At 34.4% G+C, this 18117-nt stretch overlaps 1 protein-coding gene across 16 annotated transcripts in view; it reads right to left on the reverse strand.

The window, feature by feature from the left end:
- Nucleotides 1-18117, reverse strand: part of TANC2 (tetratricopeptide repeat, ankyrin repeat and coiled-coil containing 2) — a 386637-nt gene that overhangs the window by 285827 nt on the left and 82693 nt on the right. For 2 of the 16 annotated variants that reach the window (XM_070561692.1, XM_070561686.1), the window contains exon 1: nt 5673-5791. The exons of the other annotated variants lie outside the window; for them this stretch is intronic. The gene's annotated coding sequence lies outside the window, so the exon portion shown is untranslated. Of the gene's footprint in view, nt 1-5672; nt 5792-18117 lie in introns of those variants that run through there. 16 annotated transcript variants of the gene reach the window in all.

Consider the following 18117-nt stretch of genomic DNA (forward strand, 5'->3'; position numbering starts at 1 on the left):
TTAAGCAAAATAAGCCAGAGAGAGAGAGACAAACTCCGTATGATTTCACTCATACATAGAAGATAAACAAACACAAGGACAAAGAGAAATGTTTAGTGGTTACCAGGGGGAAGGGAGGTGGGGGCTGGGGGATAGACACAACAGGTGAAGGGGCACATTTATATGGTGACTGACAAATAATAATGTACAACTGAAATTTCACAATGTTATAAACTACTATGACCTCAATAAAACAAAAAAATCAAATCTCCTCCTCCATACTTCACTCCCAAGAAAAAGCACATCTTTCTCTTTTGACTAATAAGTATGTTTAAATGTATTGACACTCATTGAAAAACCAAGATAAAAAAAATCAAAAAAAATCACATATTATCTACATATGCTTCAGATTTTTTTCAAATACGTTATACTTTATCCTATATGCCTAAATAATACTTCGTTGTTACTGGTTTATATTTATAAACAAATAAGTTTGTTAAAGTATTTAGCATAATACCAGGTACTGTGGTACTAATCTTTACTGTATTACTTGATTGTTATAATGATGGCAATGAAAATAGAAATCTGAAAGCAAAACGTTTTAAGGAAAAAACACTATTAAAGCTAACAACATGACCTTGGTAAATGTAATATACCAAATTCAAAAACAATATTCCTTTCCCTAAACTTGTCATTAGTAAGGTTCTTACTAGAGTACTACCATTTTGTATTTTTCTCCTAAGGAACTAAGAAACGTGAATACAACAATGGTTGAATAATAGGAATTATTAGGATCAAATAGAAATATTTAATCAAAGAATAAGGAAACAACTGAATAAAGAACCCAGAAAACAGACTTGTACATAAACAAAGGAACTTCATACATGAGAAAGTAACATTATGAAACATCGGACAAAGAAAAGGCTATTCAACAACAAATAAAGTGAGAAAATTGCCTTTCTCTATATGAGAAAAAGTAATTAGATCCCCTTCTCACATCATAGTCCCAGCACCAAGAAATTAAGGGGGGGGGGGGGGAATTTTTAAAGACACATCAAAATGTACTAAAAATCTGAACATGAAAAACAAAACTTTAACCATTTTAAGAAAATATAGGAGAATATATTCATGATCTCTAAGAAAAGATAAGTTTGTGTATTATCTATGTCTATGTGTATCTGTTTTAGGATATGGTTATAGCAATGAGAACTAGTGAAAAGCCATGCCATATTTTCCTTTGAAAGTTATGAGGATCTACATTTATCAAAATTCATTTTTACAGCAAAACAGAGAATGGAATAAAGGGTACTGAGACTGGAAACATAGTGATTTAAGTGAGAAAAGAGGAAATCCTAAATAAGGATGTGAGAATGGAAAAGGAAAAGAAAAGACAAAGGTGAGAAACATTCAGAAGTTTTAATCAACTGGACTTGAGTGATTAGACGATGGCAGCCATTTTGGGGAGTGTAAAAAGCTTCATGTATTTTCCAACTGCTTCCTGTATGTTTATGTTTTACTTGCTATGGGCTTTTAAATAGCTTTTAGAAGGGACATCTACATTAGCTGATGATAATAATGCACCATCAGCTATAGCTAAGTGATAGAAAAAGGATTTTAGAAAACAAAGTATCAGTTAAAGTAATTTTGAAAGCAATGTAGCAGAAAGGTTTTCTCTGCTCTGCAGTTTCTGTCAGACTACATACACAGTGTAGGCTCCTGAGGGCTAAGGATGCTGTTGAATACTAACACATCTCAGTCTTCAGTTACTGGAGGAAGAGACGATGAAAGCCTTCCGGACCACAAAAGTACAAATCCTGACTACAACACTTACTGTATGACTTTGGTCAAGTCACTTAACTTCTTTTTCTCTCCCTGTTTCTTCATTTGTTAAATGAGTAAAGTAAAATAATAGAATTTATCCTATACGGTTGTGAAAATTAAATGAGTAAAATTATGTATGTATTTACGTATGTATGTGCATCTATGTATGCACACACAAGTGTTTGCTATTATTATTCATTCATCAATTACTAGGCATTCACTAAGTACTGGAGGCATTGCACTATGTGCTGGAGAAGTGGAGATGACAAATTTACATTGTTTGCCTGCTTACAGTACATAGCCATTACACTGTGAGAGACAGACATGTGAGTTAATGGGCTGTCTTCAACCTAAGTAATTAACAATCCCTGAAGCTATTTCTCAATCTATCCAAGCCTATCAACACTTTTAATGTCATTTAATCTTTCAACAAATGCTAAAAAGCAATGGAAAAGTTACAGTTATACAGAGAAAAATATTTCCTAATATACACATCTATAGATGTTGCCATTTTCTAACCTATATTTTCAATCTTTAAATTTTCTCATTATTCTATTTCTTCTATCCTAAAAGATTCTAAACTAACAGATTCATCAGTAAATAAATCTAACGCTAATCTTAAAAATTCATAAATATACTCCCATAATTCTCTAAGAATGTATTCATTTCTTAATTTCTTTTACCCTTAATCACACTGTTAATCAGAAAAATTCATAAATAATACCCTTAGAAACTACCTGGATCTTAGAATTACAAAGACAATGATGGTTAAGTGAATATTAACAAGAGTTTTTTATTGCTTAGTTGAAAATGAATTACTCTCTATTTATAGCACAAAATCTTTTGTTTTTATGCTGTAATAGAGTATTCGTACATTTTCTTTAATAAAACAATGTTTCTTTATTGTTAAAAGCATCTGGTACAATAGTCATTCCCTCATCAACTTACTTTGTAACATTCTCCTTCAACAAAAGATATTTTAATTGCATCCAGCTCTCTATCGCAAATTTACAGTACTAATCCTTGCCAGCCATTTTGTTTTCAGCTTGTAACACTAGCAGTCAGCTGCCTTTAGCCTAACTTTATTAGCATATTGGATAATTTAGAAAATACGCACAGAAATGGAACCTAAAAGATATAGTTAGTTTTTATCAGAATATATCTATACATTAGATGTTACTCTTTAAACATGCTTATTTTACGATGCTTCCCTGCTTCCATTCAATATAATTTATTTTCTTAATTTAAATGCTCATTCTTGCTCACAGTAATTTTTCCCTCCCCAGATCCCATAAATGAGGTTGATCTATTATTGTTTAAATGTAGGAATTTTCAAATTTTAATAGAAAAGCTACAAGTGTATTTTAAATATTTTCTGTAAAAGGATAAAAGGGTTGAATTATTTGGTACTGTAATTTACAACTATATTCCAGCAGACCAACTGGCCAAGAATAATAAATACATAAAAGCCAACAACATATACTGTTCTCACATCTCAAGGGTGTTTCTAATAGCCAGCAGACAGCAAACAATTCTCCACCTGTTTTGACTTGCAATAGCCTGCTGCTTGAATGTCAATAACAATGTGTCCTCAAGAAGCATCACTGAAGTCTTAGATGACAAATTACCTAATGCAATTTTAATATGACGGGGAAGGGTAGGGCCAAAGAGTTCCTATTAGTGTCCTATTCTTCAGAACTCTTTTCCACCACAACCACCCCCTTCCCCCAACAAGTCCCACTCATCCATATTTAATAAATGTTCTGAAATTATATTATTCATTAACCCTTTCTATCACAACGTAAAACTCTTTTTCAGACAGACTCTTCTAGTTCATTAAATAATATTTAGAAAGTTTGCTAACTTAATAGAATACGCTCCCTTGAAGTAACAATAAGCAAAGCAAAAAAAAGGAGGCTGAAGGGGAAAAAAACCTGCAAGGAAATTAAAATGCTTAAAAATAAGGATTACTGAAGTACTTTAACAACTTCATTTTCTCTTCCGAACCCCTCCCCGTCTCCAAGGCATTTTTATGTTTTTACTCTGATGCTAACCAATCATCCAGGCTGCTGTAGAAGCCTCTAGTTAGAATGCATTTCAAGGCTGGGGTGTCTTGTGAGGAACCAATCAGATTTCTTTGTTTCATCTGCAACATTCCATCAGGGTTATATAACAATTTTAGATACATGAAACATTCGAATAATATAGTATATTTCAATCTATAGCTAGCTGTATACTGTCACTAAATTTGACACACAAAAATCCCATATTATTATTCTGTTTTATTCAATAAAATCAAAGGGATATACAGTACAGATAAGAGTGGGTTTTTTTTCTTTCTGGGGAGAAGACAGTGAATTTGTCTAAAAGAAACAGTTTTTGAAAATACAGAAAATGAACACTCTTCAGAGTACTAAGATTAACGCTGATTCTTATTTCTGTCTACGGCAAAGTCGGTGAGGTAATCCAATACAGTGGCAAACAGCCATACAATTGTTAATTCTTATCACATACAAAATGTTGTTAGTATAAAATATTATAAGTAGATTTTACACTCAGACTTAATCTTTTGCACTATTGAAAGCATAGAAAAACTAAGTATTTAAAATGCCTAGACAAATATTTTCTCAAACAAGAAAATGTGAACTCTAAATGTCATACCCCAATATAACATCCACAATACTAACAAAAAATAGTATACCAGCAGCACTGTTACCTATACGATCAGAATACTTGCAGTATACTTGTACTAGAACCATACAAATATTCTCTCTCTCTCTCATACAAATATTCTCTCTCTCTCTCAGCTAGAGATAATGCTGCATAACTTAAACACTGCTCTTCTGTGCTATTAATATAACAACTCAGATATCCAAGAACACATTAAGCTGGAACCTGTGAATCTGGTATTTTCTTTCTTTTTACAACTCAAAGGCATCCCACATATGATAGTTACAAATCAGCACAGGATTAAAATAGTGCCCAAATGCACAAAAAAGCTGAATCTGTTGGGTGTGGCTTAAGTAAATATATCTTGTCTCAACTGGACAGCTCCCCAGTAACATGTAGTCACCAAAACCCAAAATACATGAGTACATAAGTAAAGTGCTTCCGGGAGTGGGTGGGAAACTAAACCTCCATGTTTTTTTCTATGCTTGATGTTCAATTGTTTCTATACTGTACTTCTAAAATGACACTGCTGAGCATTGCTCAAGAAACCAAGGACAGAGCAATTTCACTTGCCCTACTTCTCTCCTTATTTTATACTCTCTGTCTACAACATGGCCGTTCTTACAAACATTTTGCTTTCATAAAAGAAGTAATCATTTAAATCATGACTATGTGCAATGCGAACTCACACTGCATTACAGTCATCAATAAAATATGAAGTGCCAACTCCAGTTTCCTTTTACTTATTTTCCATCTCACCAGAGAATGCTCTACTAATGCTCTCTACTATTATAAAATGAACAATATAAGGAAAGAGACATTGGTAGGAGCTGCGACAAATGTGCAATAGAGAAAATATAAAACCTCTAAGTGCTTACTTTTTAAAAAACATAATATTGATAGGAAAAAACCCTTCACGTATATGTGTGTGTGTGCGTGTGTGTATACACACATTACACATATTTAGTACAAACATAAATCCATTCATAAGTTACTATTCATGCATTTACTGATGTTACACATGCAATATACCTGAAACCTCTATATATAAGAGGGCATGCAGATTTCAGACCTATACATTTTCATTCTTAAATGGCCATAGTTAAATATTAAGACAGCTAAGGATATCAACATACTGGACTATATCCAAGCTTTTAATCTTGTTAAACAATTTTCTCTGCTGTTCAGTGTAGCAAACCCACCTTTGGATCATACTGACGGTTATTTATTTCCCATGCCCTCTACGTGCTGCACCATTTTGTTTGTCTTCTGGACAGTGGAGAAATCGGCAAAACAGCAGTGAAGGAGTGTACTGGAGTCAGCAGAGGCAGTGCCAGCCTCCTACTGCAGTCTGTATATTGAACGCACTCAAACCCACAGGTGCCTACGTAAAATCCTCCAGCTGCAGCCTGCAACTTAATGTTTCCTTCAGCAGCAGATCTGTATTCTACTTTCACTTTGCTTTAACCCAATAAATGGACAGCATGCACAACACTGTGCACCTTTTAAAAATGAATTCTATATAAAATACTTATATAGACATTGTCTCTATTAAGTAGCCAAAAATGAGCGACTTTTTAAATCAGAAGGATAATCACCAAAAGAGAAATGCATTTCTAACATTTCATAAATTTTAAACTGATAATTTACGTTTTTCAAGAAAGTATAACATTAAAAACTAACATATGATGTGTCTTACATCTTCTTACACAAATAGCTTACGAAAGTTATTTTTCACATAAGTATATCATGTATAAATGCATAAAGACATCTGCCTCTAACATACCTTTTCATCAACAAATAATCCATTGATAAAAAGAAAATACAGAACTTACCTGTTAAAGGCAAAGTGAATCTAAATAAACCAATGTTCAAAAACTCACAGATGAAACAAGAAACAGAGGCTCACAATCCTTTCACATAAACTTCAAACACATACACTCTTATCCTATCAGGATTACAGAATTTTAAAACTGGGAGAAATCTTAAAGAAGACAAATATTTCTAACTCTTTAATTTTTTGGATGAACAAATTAAGGACCAGAGAAGTTAAGGCTAAAGTACCTTTCCAAAGGTCACACAGCCTGTAAGTAGAAACTTGGTCTTCTAAACACATCTTTTAACAAATAATTAATAACTACTGAAACTCACCCAAGATTAAACAGTAACCTGAATACTCCTGTAACTATTAAATCAAGTTTGTGGTTAAAAAGACCTTTACAAAAAAGAAATCTCCAGGCCCAGATGGTTTCACAGGTGAATTCTACCAAACATTTAAAGAAATAACACGAATTCTATACAATCTCTTCCAGAAAACAGAAGACAAGGAAACACTCAACTCTTTTTTCTGGAGGAAGATTGGTCCTGAGCTAACATTCGCTGCCAATCTTCCTCTTTTTGCTGAGGAAGATCAGCCCTAAGCTAACATCTGTGCCTATCCTCCTCCATTTTATATGTGGGACGCCTGCCACAGCATGGCTTGGTAAGCGTATGTAGGTCTGCACCCAGGATCTGAACCAGCGAACCCCAAGCCAGCAAAGCCGACTATGTGAACTTAACCAGTACACCACCGGGCCGGCCCTTCAACCCATTTTTTGAGGACAAAATTACTCTACTATCAAAGCAAATAAAAACATTAAACAAAAGAGAGAAAACTATAGACTAATATCCCTCATGACCATAGAAACAAAAATCCTCAACAAAATATTAGCAAATCAAATCTAGTAATGTATTAAAAAATAACAACACTATGACCAAGACCGGGAATGCTAGGTTAGTTTAATATGTGGAAATCACTCAATGTAATCCAGCATATTAATGATTCAAAGAGGAAACATCATATCACTTGATGCAGATAAAGCATTTAAGCATTTAATAACATCCAATCATAAAAACTAGAAAACTAGGAATAGAGGGGGAATTTCCTCAACTTGATAAAGAATATCTACAAAAAACCTACAGCCAACATCATGCTCAATGGTCAAAGACTGAATGCTTCCCCCCTAAGATCAGAAACAGTGCAAGAACAGCCATTCTTACCACTCAGCCACCATCATACTAGAAGTACCAGTCAGTGCATACAGACTGGAAAGGAAGGAAAAAAAAAGCTGTCCCTATTCTCAGAAGACGACGTTGCTCACTTAAAAAATTCAAAGGAATCTACCAAAAACAAACAAACAAAAAGTACCTCTTAGAACTAAGAAGCGAGTTTAGCAAGGTCACACTACAAAGTCAAAAAACAAAAATCAATCATATATACATGAATATTTATATATACTTTTATATATTAACAATGTACAATTAGAAACTGAATTTTTAAAAACAATACCACTAACAATAGCTAAAAAAAGAAAAAAGAAAAATACTTAGGTATAAATCTAACAAAACAAATACAGGATCTATATTCTAGAAACTACAAAATGCTGATGAAAGACATTAACTAAGCCCAATAAACGGAAAAACATATCATGTTCACGGACTGGAAGACTGCACATAGTAAAGATTTCAATTCTACTCCAAATGATCTATAGATTTAATGCAATTTCAACCAATATCCCAGAAGGATTTTTGTCATAGATACAGATTCTAAAATGTACAAGGGAAGGCAAATGATCTAAAATACTGAAAACAAGTTTGAAAAAGAACAGCAAAGTTGCAGGAATCACACTACCCTGTTTTAAGACTTACTCTAAAGCTACAGTAATCAAGACAGTGTGGTATTGGTAAATAGAAACAGATCAGTGGAACAGAATAGGTGGTACAGAAATAGACTCAAATGAATATGGCCAACTGATTTTTTACAATGGTGCAAAAGCAATACAAAGGAAAAAGGACAGTCTTTTCAACAGTGTGGGAACAAATGCACATACATATGCAAAAAACACACAAATCAACCTTAACCTCACATGTTATATAAAAAATCACTCAAAATGGATCTTAAATCTAAATATAAAACTATAAAACTTTTAGGAAAAAAAATAGAAGATATCTTTATGACCCAGGTTAGGCAGAGCTTTTAGATACGATACCAAAAGCATGATCCATTTAAAAAAAGATAAATTGGACTTCACCAAAATTTAAAACTTTTGCTCCTCAAAAATCACTGTTATAAGAATAAACAAAACAAGCAAACCACATATCCAACAAAGGTCCTGTATCTAGAAAATACAATGAACTCTCAAAACTCAAAAGAAGAAAACAAACAACCTAATTAAAAAATGGGCAAAAGATCTGAACAGACATTTCACCACAGAGGATATATGAAAGGCAAATAAGCACATGAAAAGATGTTTAACATCATTAGCCATTAGAGAAATGCAAATTAAAACTACAATGAGATTCGACTACACATTTAATAGGATGGCCAAAATAAAATATATATTGACAATATCAAGTCAAGCAAGGAAGTGGAACAATGAGAATTCATACATTGCTGGTGGGAATGAAAATGGCATGGGTACCCTGGAAAACAGTTTGGCAGCTTCTCATAAAGTTAAACATACACCTACCATATAATGCAACAATCCCACTCCTAAAGATTGACCCTAGAGAAATGAAAACTTATGTTCACACAAAAACCTGCACATAAAGGTTTATAGTAACTCTATTCATAATTGCCAAAAACTGGAAACAACCCAAATGTTCTTCAGCGGGTGAGTGAATAAACAAACTGTGATATAGCCATACGATGGCATACCGCTCAGCAATAAAAAGGAACTATTGCTGGACACAACAACTTCGATGAATCTCAAAGGCCTTACGCCGAATGAAAGAAGACAGTCTTAAAAGGCTACACTATTCCATTTTCCATTTGAAAAAAAAAAAAACCACCACCACCACAGAGATAGAAAATAAACAGCTCTTTGGTTTCCAAGATCAGGGGTGAGGGAGGGATGTAACTAGAAAGGGGTATCATGATGTAACCTGTAACATCATGTATACTAAATGTGGTGGCAGCTACACACATCAATATGTATGAGAAAATTCACTGAACTGTACACACACACACACACAATAAATTTTACCTTATAATAAATTTTTATAACTTCAACAACTACTGTGTGGTCACGACTTCCAACTATACATTCTGCTCTCTCCTCTGGATCCCTAACCCATATATCTAACTTACCCTGGATATCCCATCCTTATCTCAAACTTAATAACTCCAAAAATGAATTCATTACATTTCCCCTCAAACCTCATATGAATGGCACCCACCAATCAACCAGTCATCAAAGCCAGAACTGTGGGTGTCATTTTGAAAAAGTTTTTTGAGTTACTACATAACTAGCACAGTAACTTGATCTATAGCACTCTTGCACCTCCAGAAACTCTAACTGTATCTGGCACATAGCAAGCACTCAGTAAATATTTTTGTTGATTGAATGAACAAACAAATACATAGGACTAGAGCTCCTCCTTCATTTGACCCACATCAAATCAATGAAGTTCGGTTGATTCTTTCTTGACATCTCTCCATCCCCATTGCCACCCTCTTATTTCAGGTTCTCATTATCTCTCATCAGGATGCTGCTGCAATCACTCCTAAAGATGACGTGTTGTTTTGCCCGCCCACCATCACATACCCCTTTCTGGGAACTGCACTTTACCACCCTTACTCCATCTACTAATTTACTCCATCCTTCTTCCACAGTTGATTTCCACCGGGGTAAGGTACCTAAGCCAAGCTGAGATGATCACAAATCTTACCCAAATCCTAGTCCAAAGTATAACTGATTTCTCCAGGCGTGGGTACCAGACCTAAGTTAGAGTTAACCTCCCCATGGGCATATGGACTTAAAAACAAAATAATTCATTCATTATACTCCTCTGGGTGCCTGAATTGTAAGATGTAAAAGTCAAGTGTTGTTGGTAGCTATGTTCCACTATCTGAACTGAAGAGCAGAGGAAACTAATGCTTAAGGTTAGAAAAGAATGAATGAGACGTGCAGAAGAAGCAGATATAAGAAATGGGAACCAAAGTATCAAGCAACCTGTATGTAGTTCACTAAATGTGTCAAGCTCTCTCATAACATCATGCCTTTATACTTGCTGTATCCTCTGCCTGAAATTTATTTCTCCCCATTTCTCAAATTCGCTAAACTACTATTTAGATTCCATGATAGTCACTACCTCCTCCAAGAATTGTTCCATTTCCCTCCAGTCTGAGATGGAGTTCTTCTTCTGTACGCCAATATAGTATCCTGTGCAGAACTTTATCATAATACTTCTCAAACTACATTTTAATAGTATTGGTACACTTATACCCAAGAGTATAATCTGGTAGGGGCCTTGTCTTATACCTCTAATTAAACTGTATCCCTCAGTACTCTACCCAGCCAATAGTACATGATCACTATATAATCAGGGACAAAAAGACAAAACACAGAGACAGAAGGAGATAAGAATTATCTAAATAGTATCTAATAGTACTTTAGCTTCAGAGTATGAAATGATTGGAAGATTAACAGAAAGGAGATTTACTAGTAGTCTGGCCATGCATCTTCAAGATGAGAAGAAAGAAGAACGGCAAAGTAACACAATATTCTGACTAAAGAAATGTCTACACTAACCAACCAGTATATGAATAACATCAGAGGTGATGGAATGAGACATGAGGTAAATTTTTAGAGCAAAAAAGTACAGCCAGGCATTATTTTGAAAAAATTAATTTTTTTCTTCAATATTGTCTTTCTGCCACGAGCATCCCCTTTTCAAGCAGCCAAGTCTTTTGTGGTTAGGATGTGAGGTGACAGCAAAATGCAGACAGATCATTTCTGAATATTTGAGTTTGAAAAACCTGGCCCCTTACAGACACAGAAAGGATTCATATCATTAAAAAAAATATTCAGGAAACAAATTAAGTAAGAGCAAATCTCCCATTCATTTTTCCTCCAGACTACAAAAGAATTCCCCTGGTCAAGAACAATCATAGAAATATATCTTCTGGGATGAGGGGTTGGTTTGTTTCCCAGGCAAGGCCTCTTATACAGTAAAACCCTGTGGTTCAGGGCCCAGTCTTCAGCTTTGCAGGTCAGAAACCAAGATTTTCAAAGTGGATAAGACTCAAAGAGATTGATTCATACCATAATAGCTCTATATCACCAGCAAACTATCTGGGGACAAATATGGGCTTCTCCTTCTAACTCTTGGGATGGGAAAGACCACTAATTTTAAAAATAAACAAACAAACCCCATTGCTAGGCTAGTAAAACAAGTGGCAGACTCCACTGATTGCCTACCTAATCCCTTCTTTCACACTAACAGAACTCTGATTTTATTTTAGGTATTTGCTTCAAGGGAGATTGGTTCTCTCCTTAGCCTCAGGAGGCAAACCTTAACTAGCAAATAATCTTAATAACAACCATTGCAATTCCATTAATTGGTTTAAGAAAGGTTGTGTTCTATGATTTGACCAACGGGATGTGAAGCTAATGGGGGAAGGAGAGAGATGGCTTTCAGGAAAGTCTTCTTTAATCTAAAAATGAACCTAAGAAAGGGCCAGTTGTTCTACCAGTCTTTGAACAATACTGTGTGCAGATATAAAAGCTGAAGATATCGCAGTCCTCTTGCAGTTATGTAAGGACAAGCCTCAGAAAAATAACCAATACACTGAAAACAGCAGAACAGAAAGATGGAAAGAAATTGAGTCCATGATTATGCTGCTGAACTTCAGAATTAACTTATTTGTAATCACCATACCTCCAAAATTCTTTATTATGTCAACTTATAAATTTCCTTCATATCTCAATCATTTTAAATCGGATCTTTGGTATAATTCTAACCATTCTAACTGCTACAACAGCACATAAACCCAACCAGGGAAAAGACTATATAGGATCTAATCAAATTTAAATTTTAACATAAAATTCTTATTTCCTCTAGAAATTTCAAATTCAATAAATCTGTGGGCAAGGATATTGAGTTCAAATGTTAATATCTTTTTTACTCACCAGTTTATAACCCTGCAATGGCTCCCTTGTGGCTTTAAGGATATAATCCAAACTCTTTAGTACGGCATACAAAACACTTTGTTAATTGACGAGTGATTAACTGTCCATTCTTTTTAGCAACTTTTTACCTCACCTTAGGTTCCAGGAATAGAGAAATCTTGCAGTTGCCAGAATGCACCATATAGTCTCCTATCTTCATCTACCGGCAAATCCCACTTTTTCTATGCGGACCCCTAACACATATTTATCCTTCGAAGCTCAACTTGCATTCTCCTCTCCTCCCTCCCTATCCTCCAGCTGTATTGTCACTGTTGGTTTAGGAATCTCTCTCCTCTAACTAGACTTTGAGCTCCCTGAGAATAGGAACTATCCCCAGCATGTATCACAATGCTTGATACACAGTAAGCACTAAAAAATCTTTGTGGAGTGATTTAATGAACCACATTTGGGGACAGTCATAAGTTCTTTCCATTACAGGATTAGATGATGCAGGTTTATAAACTATATCCATCATCACAGAAATTCTATTGAACAGCACTATTTTATAGGATGACTAAGTTATCTTAAAATGATTCAAAACTAGTTTTATCTGTTTTAAAAACAAAACAAAAGACAAAATAATGGTATGACTTTTTCAGAAAATTCATGCCACGTGACAAATATTTCTTAAGAAACAGGGACCAAGGATACTAAATGGATAAAAGATGCCTCTGTTCTCAATAACATTCTTCGTCTGAGCAAAGAGCTAAACGTTTTACAATAACCATAAATGATATTTACCAAGTTCTTTCCTAACCAAAACTATAGACTCCCTAAAATAAAATCTTTAGTGAGCAAAAAAGAAATTATCCCACAATTTTCAAATTTTATACATATTTCAAGTTAATGTAGACTAAGTAATATATGAGTATAATTTTGGTTAAATTACTTAATATAGTGCAAGGCACATAATAAATATTCAATAAATAGATGCTGAATCTGAATCAACTGTATGCAGAGATGAACAATATATTTTTCCAAGTTTTATATCTTTATATACATACAAAAAGGATATTTCAATACTATAGACTCATCTGAGGATAGTAAAAGCATCTTGTGTTATAGAAAGAGAATTAGTGTCATAGTTATATCTGTATCATATATCTTTTTATTAATAGTACTTCACTGATATATCCTATTGATTACATGAAATAATTTTACCAAAGACATTTCATTTGAAAATTGTTCAACTATGGAGTTACCATGCAAGACTTTCAGTCTCATTCTAATAGTAAAGATGACATTTTCAATGTTACTTGCTCCTTCCAATTTTCTAAAAGTAAAAGATTAATGGTAGCTTAGGAAAAAACAAAACAAAACAAAACCTAGCTGCTTCACCCTTCGTTTAGAAACACGACTAGTTTACTTTATATCTTGGTAAGGCATTAAAGATCTCTTTGGAACGCCTCTTAAAGAACCAGGATTACTTTTTTTCTTTTTCTGCAGGGAAAGACTTGCCCTGAGCTAACATCTGTTGCCAATCTTCCTCCTTTTTTTCCCCCTCTCCAAAGCCCGAGTGCATGGCTGTATATCCTAGCTGTAAGTCCTTCTAATTCTTCTATGTGAGCTCTATGTGCCTCCACAGCAGGTAACTGACAGACGAAACGGATAGTGTGGTTCCACGAGTGGGAAACGAACCTGGGCTACCAAAGCAGTGAGAGTGCCGAGCTTTAACCAGTAGACCATCAGGGCTAGCTCAGAACCAGGATTTTTGATGGCAAGATACTTAGGAACAAAAGAAAGAAAAATCATGACTCCAGGTCAGAACACTCCAAACCTGAAAAAAATAAGTTAATCTATTTTCTCCACGAAGTCAAATAAAATCTGAATACAAGAAATCTATGAAAATGGAGTGGGGGGGGGCAAAGCTTGTTTTTAAGGTTAAATTTTTGGTTATTAAGTTTCTTTAAGGAATGACATATAACTTATACCTGTACTGAAGATGCTTCCCATTTATAGAAATGTATTCTAGAGATCCTTGAGAACAAGTCTATGAATGCAGCACCATAGCAATTTTCAAAAGATAATCTCCTTTTAGCATCTCACTCATTTCTCGGCTCTATAGTTAACCTTTACTATCATGAGTACATGTACATATTTTTATTAAAATTCTCATCTGTCATAAGAAAACAGAAGTAAGCATGATTATATAATATAGAAGGAGATGATGGGATGGTATAGAATACTACAAATTTGCAAAAGCACAAATCTATAGCCTAGAGTTTTCTTTATTTGAAATATTTAAATTTTGTAAGAAAATAAAAAACTGGGGCTGGCCCTGTGGCGTAGTGGTCAAGTTCGCGCACTCCGCTTCAGCAGCCCAGGGTTCGCTGGTTCGGATCCTGGGTATAGACTTGCACATCGCTTATTAAGCCATACTGTGGCAGGTGTCCCACGTATAAAGTAGAGAAAGATGGGCACAGATGTTAGCTCAAGGCCCATCTTCCTCAGCAAAACGAGGAAGATTGCCAGTGGATTTTATCTTAGGGTTAATCGTCCTCAAAAAAAAAAACAAAGAAAACAAAAAACTATATATATTCCAATGAAAAATTTGACATTGTTAAAATAACTTAATTTAACTTGGTGAAAGCATTACTATATTTCTAAATATGCTGTATGAAAAAGAAGGCACTAAAAAATTATATATTTTAACTATTTAAATTCTTTTTAAATTAAAAATTAGAATCTATTTCCTAGATATTTGTCTTCAGGGCACACTCTCAGATTTATGAATACAGAATTATAAGTGGCACATCTGATATATATTTGGATTTTAAAAGTAATTGATCTGTAGAACAATGGTCCAAAGTAAACCAGTTTAATCTTTTTAAAAAATTTGTTGTTTAAAATATGATAAGCTTGGGTTAATAATCGAAGACATTTTTATCAGGGGAACTTCCATCAATACTAAGAAAACACTATTTTAAATTTCAAGCATCTTGTTCAAATTGCAGATAGGTAGAAAACTAAATAAAAGAATGAAAATTTACTTCTTTTAAAATTGGAAAGAATTAGTCACAAAAGGGCTTGTAGTGACAGCATAAATCCCACATAGCTTTCTCTGGCTTCCTTCTTCAGCAACAATAATGGAAACAGTAAACTATGAGAGCACTGAACTATGAAAGCAGACGATCATGGAAACAAATCTTTAGGCTGAAATATTGCAGTGCAGTGCCACAAGGGCTTGTAACATTAAATTGTCCTAAAGTCCAGGGGAAACATATTCCCAAAGCTCAAATAAGGGTAAATTAGAAGGGAACCCAGAAGAATGGAAACAAACCATGGAGTGAAATAAATTAAATTCAAAAGCAAAATTTAGTGCAAAAGGTAACAATTTATCTCTGGAGTTATTCATTCAAAATACGATTATTGTGTACCTACTAAGGGCTTGGAATAAAGTGATGTCACCAGTTAGTCAGTATCTCTAGCAAGAAATTTCAGAACAAATGATTTCCTCCCATTTTTTTCCTTTCCCAGCTACTCTAGTAAGCAAATCCTTTCTATTTTACCTCACAAATGTCTTCTTTGTGTATCCTGTCTGTTTATTTCTACTCTCACTTCATCAGCCTTTCATCATAACTAATATCTCCTCACTGCAGTCCATTTTATATACCGAATAAAATGTATATTTTATCTTCCTCAAAGTTATTCATCTTTAAGGGTTATCTTGCTTAAAATGTTATTGATTCATAAAACAAATATTACTGAATGCTTACTACGTGCCAGGCCGGTGTTAAGGACACAGCGGTGGAAAGGAGAATGAAGTTGTCATGAAACCTGTATTCCAGTAGGAAAGACAGATAAAATAGAAAAATAAGATATATAATAAGAAAAACAGTGATAATTTCAACAGAAACAAAACATAAAATGTTGGACAAAATAAAAAAGGGGACATGAAGAGGTTAGTCTTAAATCTGGTAGCCAGGAAAGACTTCAATGAGAAGGTGACTTCTAAACCAAGTCCCCAGTGAAGTAAGGGAGCTAACGTTCCAGGCAAAGGGAACAACAAGCATAACACTTCGAAAGCGGGAGAAAGCTAATGTAGCTAAAAAGAAGTGAGCAAGAACAAGAGGTACAGTTATAGGAAATGAAGGCAAAGGTAATCAGGAACAGATGTTACAGACTCATGGAAGGACACAGGCTTCTAATCAACTTACGGCAGTCTCTAAAATAGTATTGAGCACTTCATTGCTGAAATTTCTCACTATGGCCTTCACTACTTGTCATTCCATTTTGCCTGCCAACCCTCCTTCCCCACTTGCCCATCCCCAAATACTCTGCGTTAAGCCAGTAAGAATGGAGGAGAAGACATCTACAACCAAAAGAGAGGCATTATCTAACTTAATTTCTCCAATTCTAATGTTTCTATTTGCCCCTCTAGTTGAGAATCCCTAATATTTTCAGAAATACTGTAGAAATTTATGGACGGAAAAATGACTGAGACCAATGTTCTACTGCATGCAAATTTTCAAAAAAATTAACATCAACTGTACTCACATAAATCTAATAATTGAGAAAGCCATGGAGAGATGCTAATGTTAATTAGTTTGCATTTAAGGTGATTTTTCAAATAAACATAGAAGAAACTGACAAATCCACTCACAATGTATAAACGGCACCCATATGTAACATTTCCATGAAAAACAAGGGGGAAAACATCACAGAGCAAAAATGCACACAACCAAAAAAAAATAAAAATAAAATCTTTCTCAACTACCACAAGAAGCTACTAAACTCTTGGCTACCTGTTGTTTTGATATAATCCTTAGCAATTTAAGATCTCTTAACATCTGACTTGTTACTTCAAAGAAAAAACATATAGTTTTTAGATCTCAGTTGAGACATAATTCCAATACAAAGTCTCATTTATTCAGTGACAGCAACATATGAAGAGTGAGAATTCAATAGTTTCTATTCCAATGGCTGTTGACTAACCGTAGACACTTGGAAAAGTCTTTTTACCTTGGGCAAATCTTTTCATCTCTTATCTATAAAATGGAGTGGCATTTGCTATACAGATTAAATGAGACAGTACATGTTAAAGTCCTTTTCCTTTGTGAAATATAGAAACATGCAAATGTAAGGTAACTGTTACTCAACACATGCTTCATCAAAGACAAGAAGTTTACACAACCTCTTATGTTCTCTTTCAATGAAATGTAGATATACAAATGTAAATATAGCGACAGGATGAACTGATGGAGGGATAAAAGGAAGTGTACACTCCTTACCCTTAGGATGTTAAACTATATTGGGGAAGCATTTCTAAAAAGTTTATAAGCAATACAAAGCATTACATTATTAAGTTTCACATTAGGAATACAGGCAATAAGCACTACAATATGTGAGGCAAACAAGTGATCACTGTGAGCCAGAATGAGACAGAAGCTGGACTTTAATGATTGACTGAGTAGGAGATAAAGAGGTGACTCAAGTTTAAATAGCAAGTTTATTCCAGACAAGGTGAATGTCATGATCAAAGGAGTACAGAAAATATAAAGCATTAAGAAGACTGGCTTGAATAAAGTGGAAAGTTTCTGAATAAGAGTTGCAAGGAATAAGGCTAGAGAAGTCAGGTGAGGTCAGGTCCTATCAAGCTAAGAATTTTCTAATTAATGCCTTAGGAAAACTAACACAGCAGCAGGATGAGAGTGAA

This window comes from Equus przewalskii, chromosome 10 (assembly GCF_037783145.1).
Source record: "Equus przewalskii isolate Varuska chromosome 10, EquPr2, whole genome shotgun sequence".
NCBI lineage: Eukaryota > Metazoa > Chordata > Mammalia > Perissodactyla > Equidae > Equus > Equus przewalskii.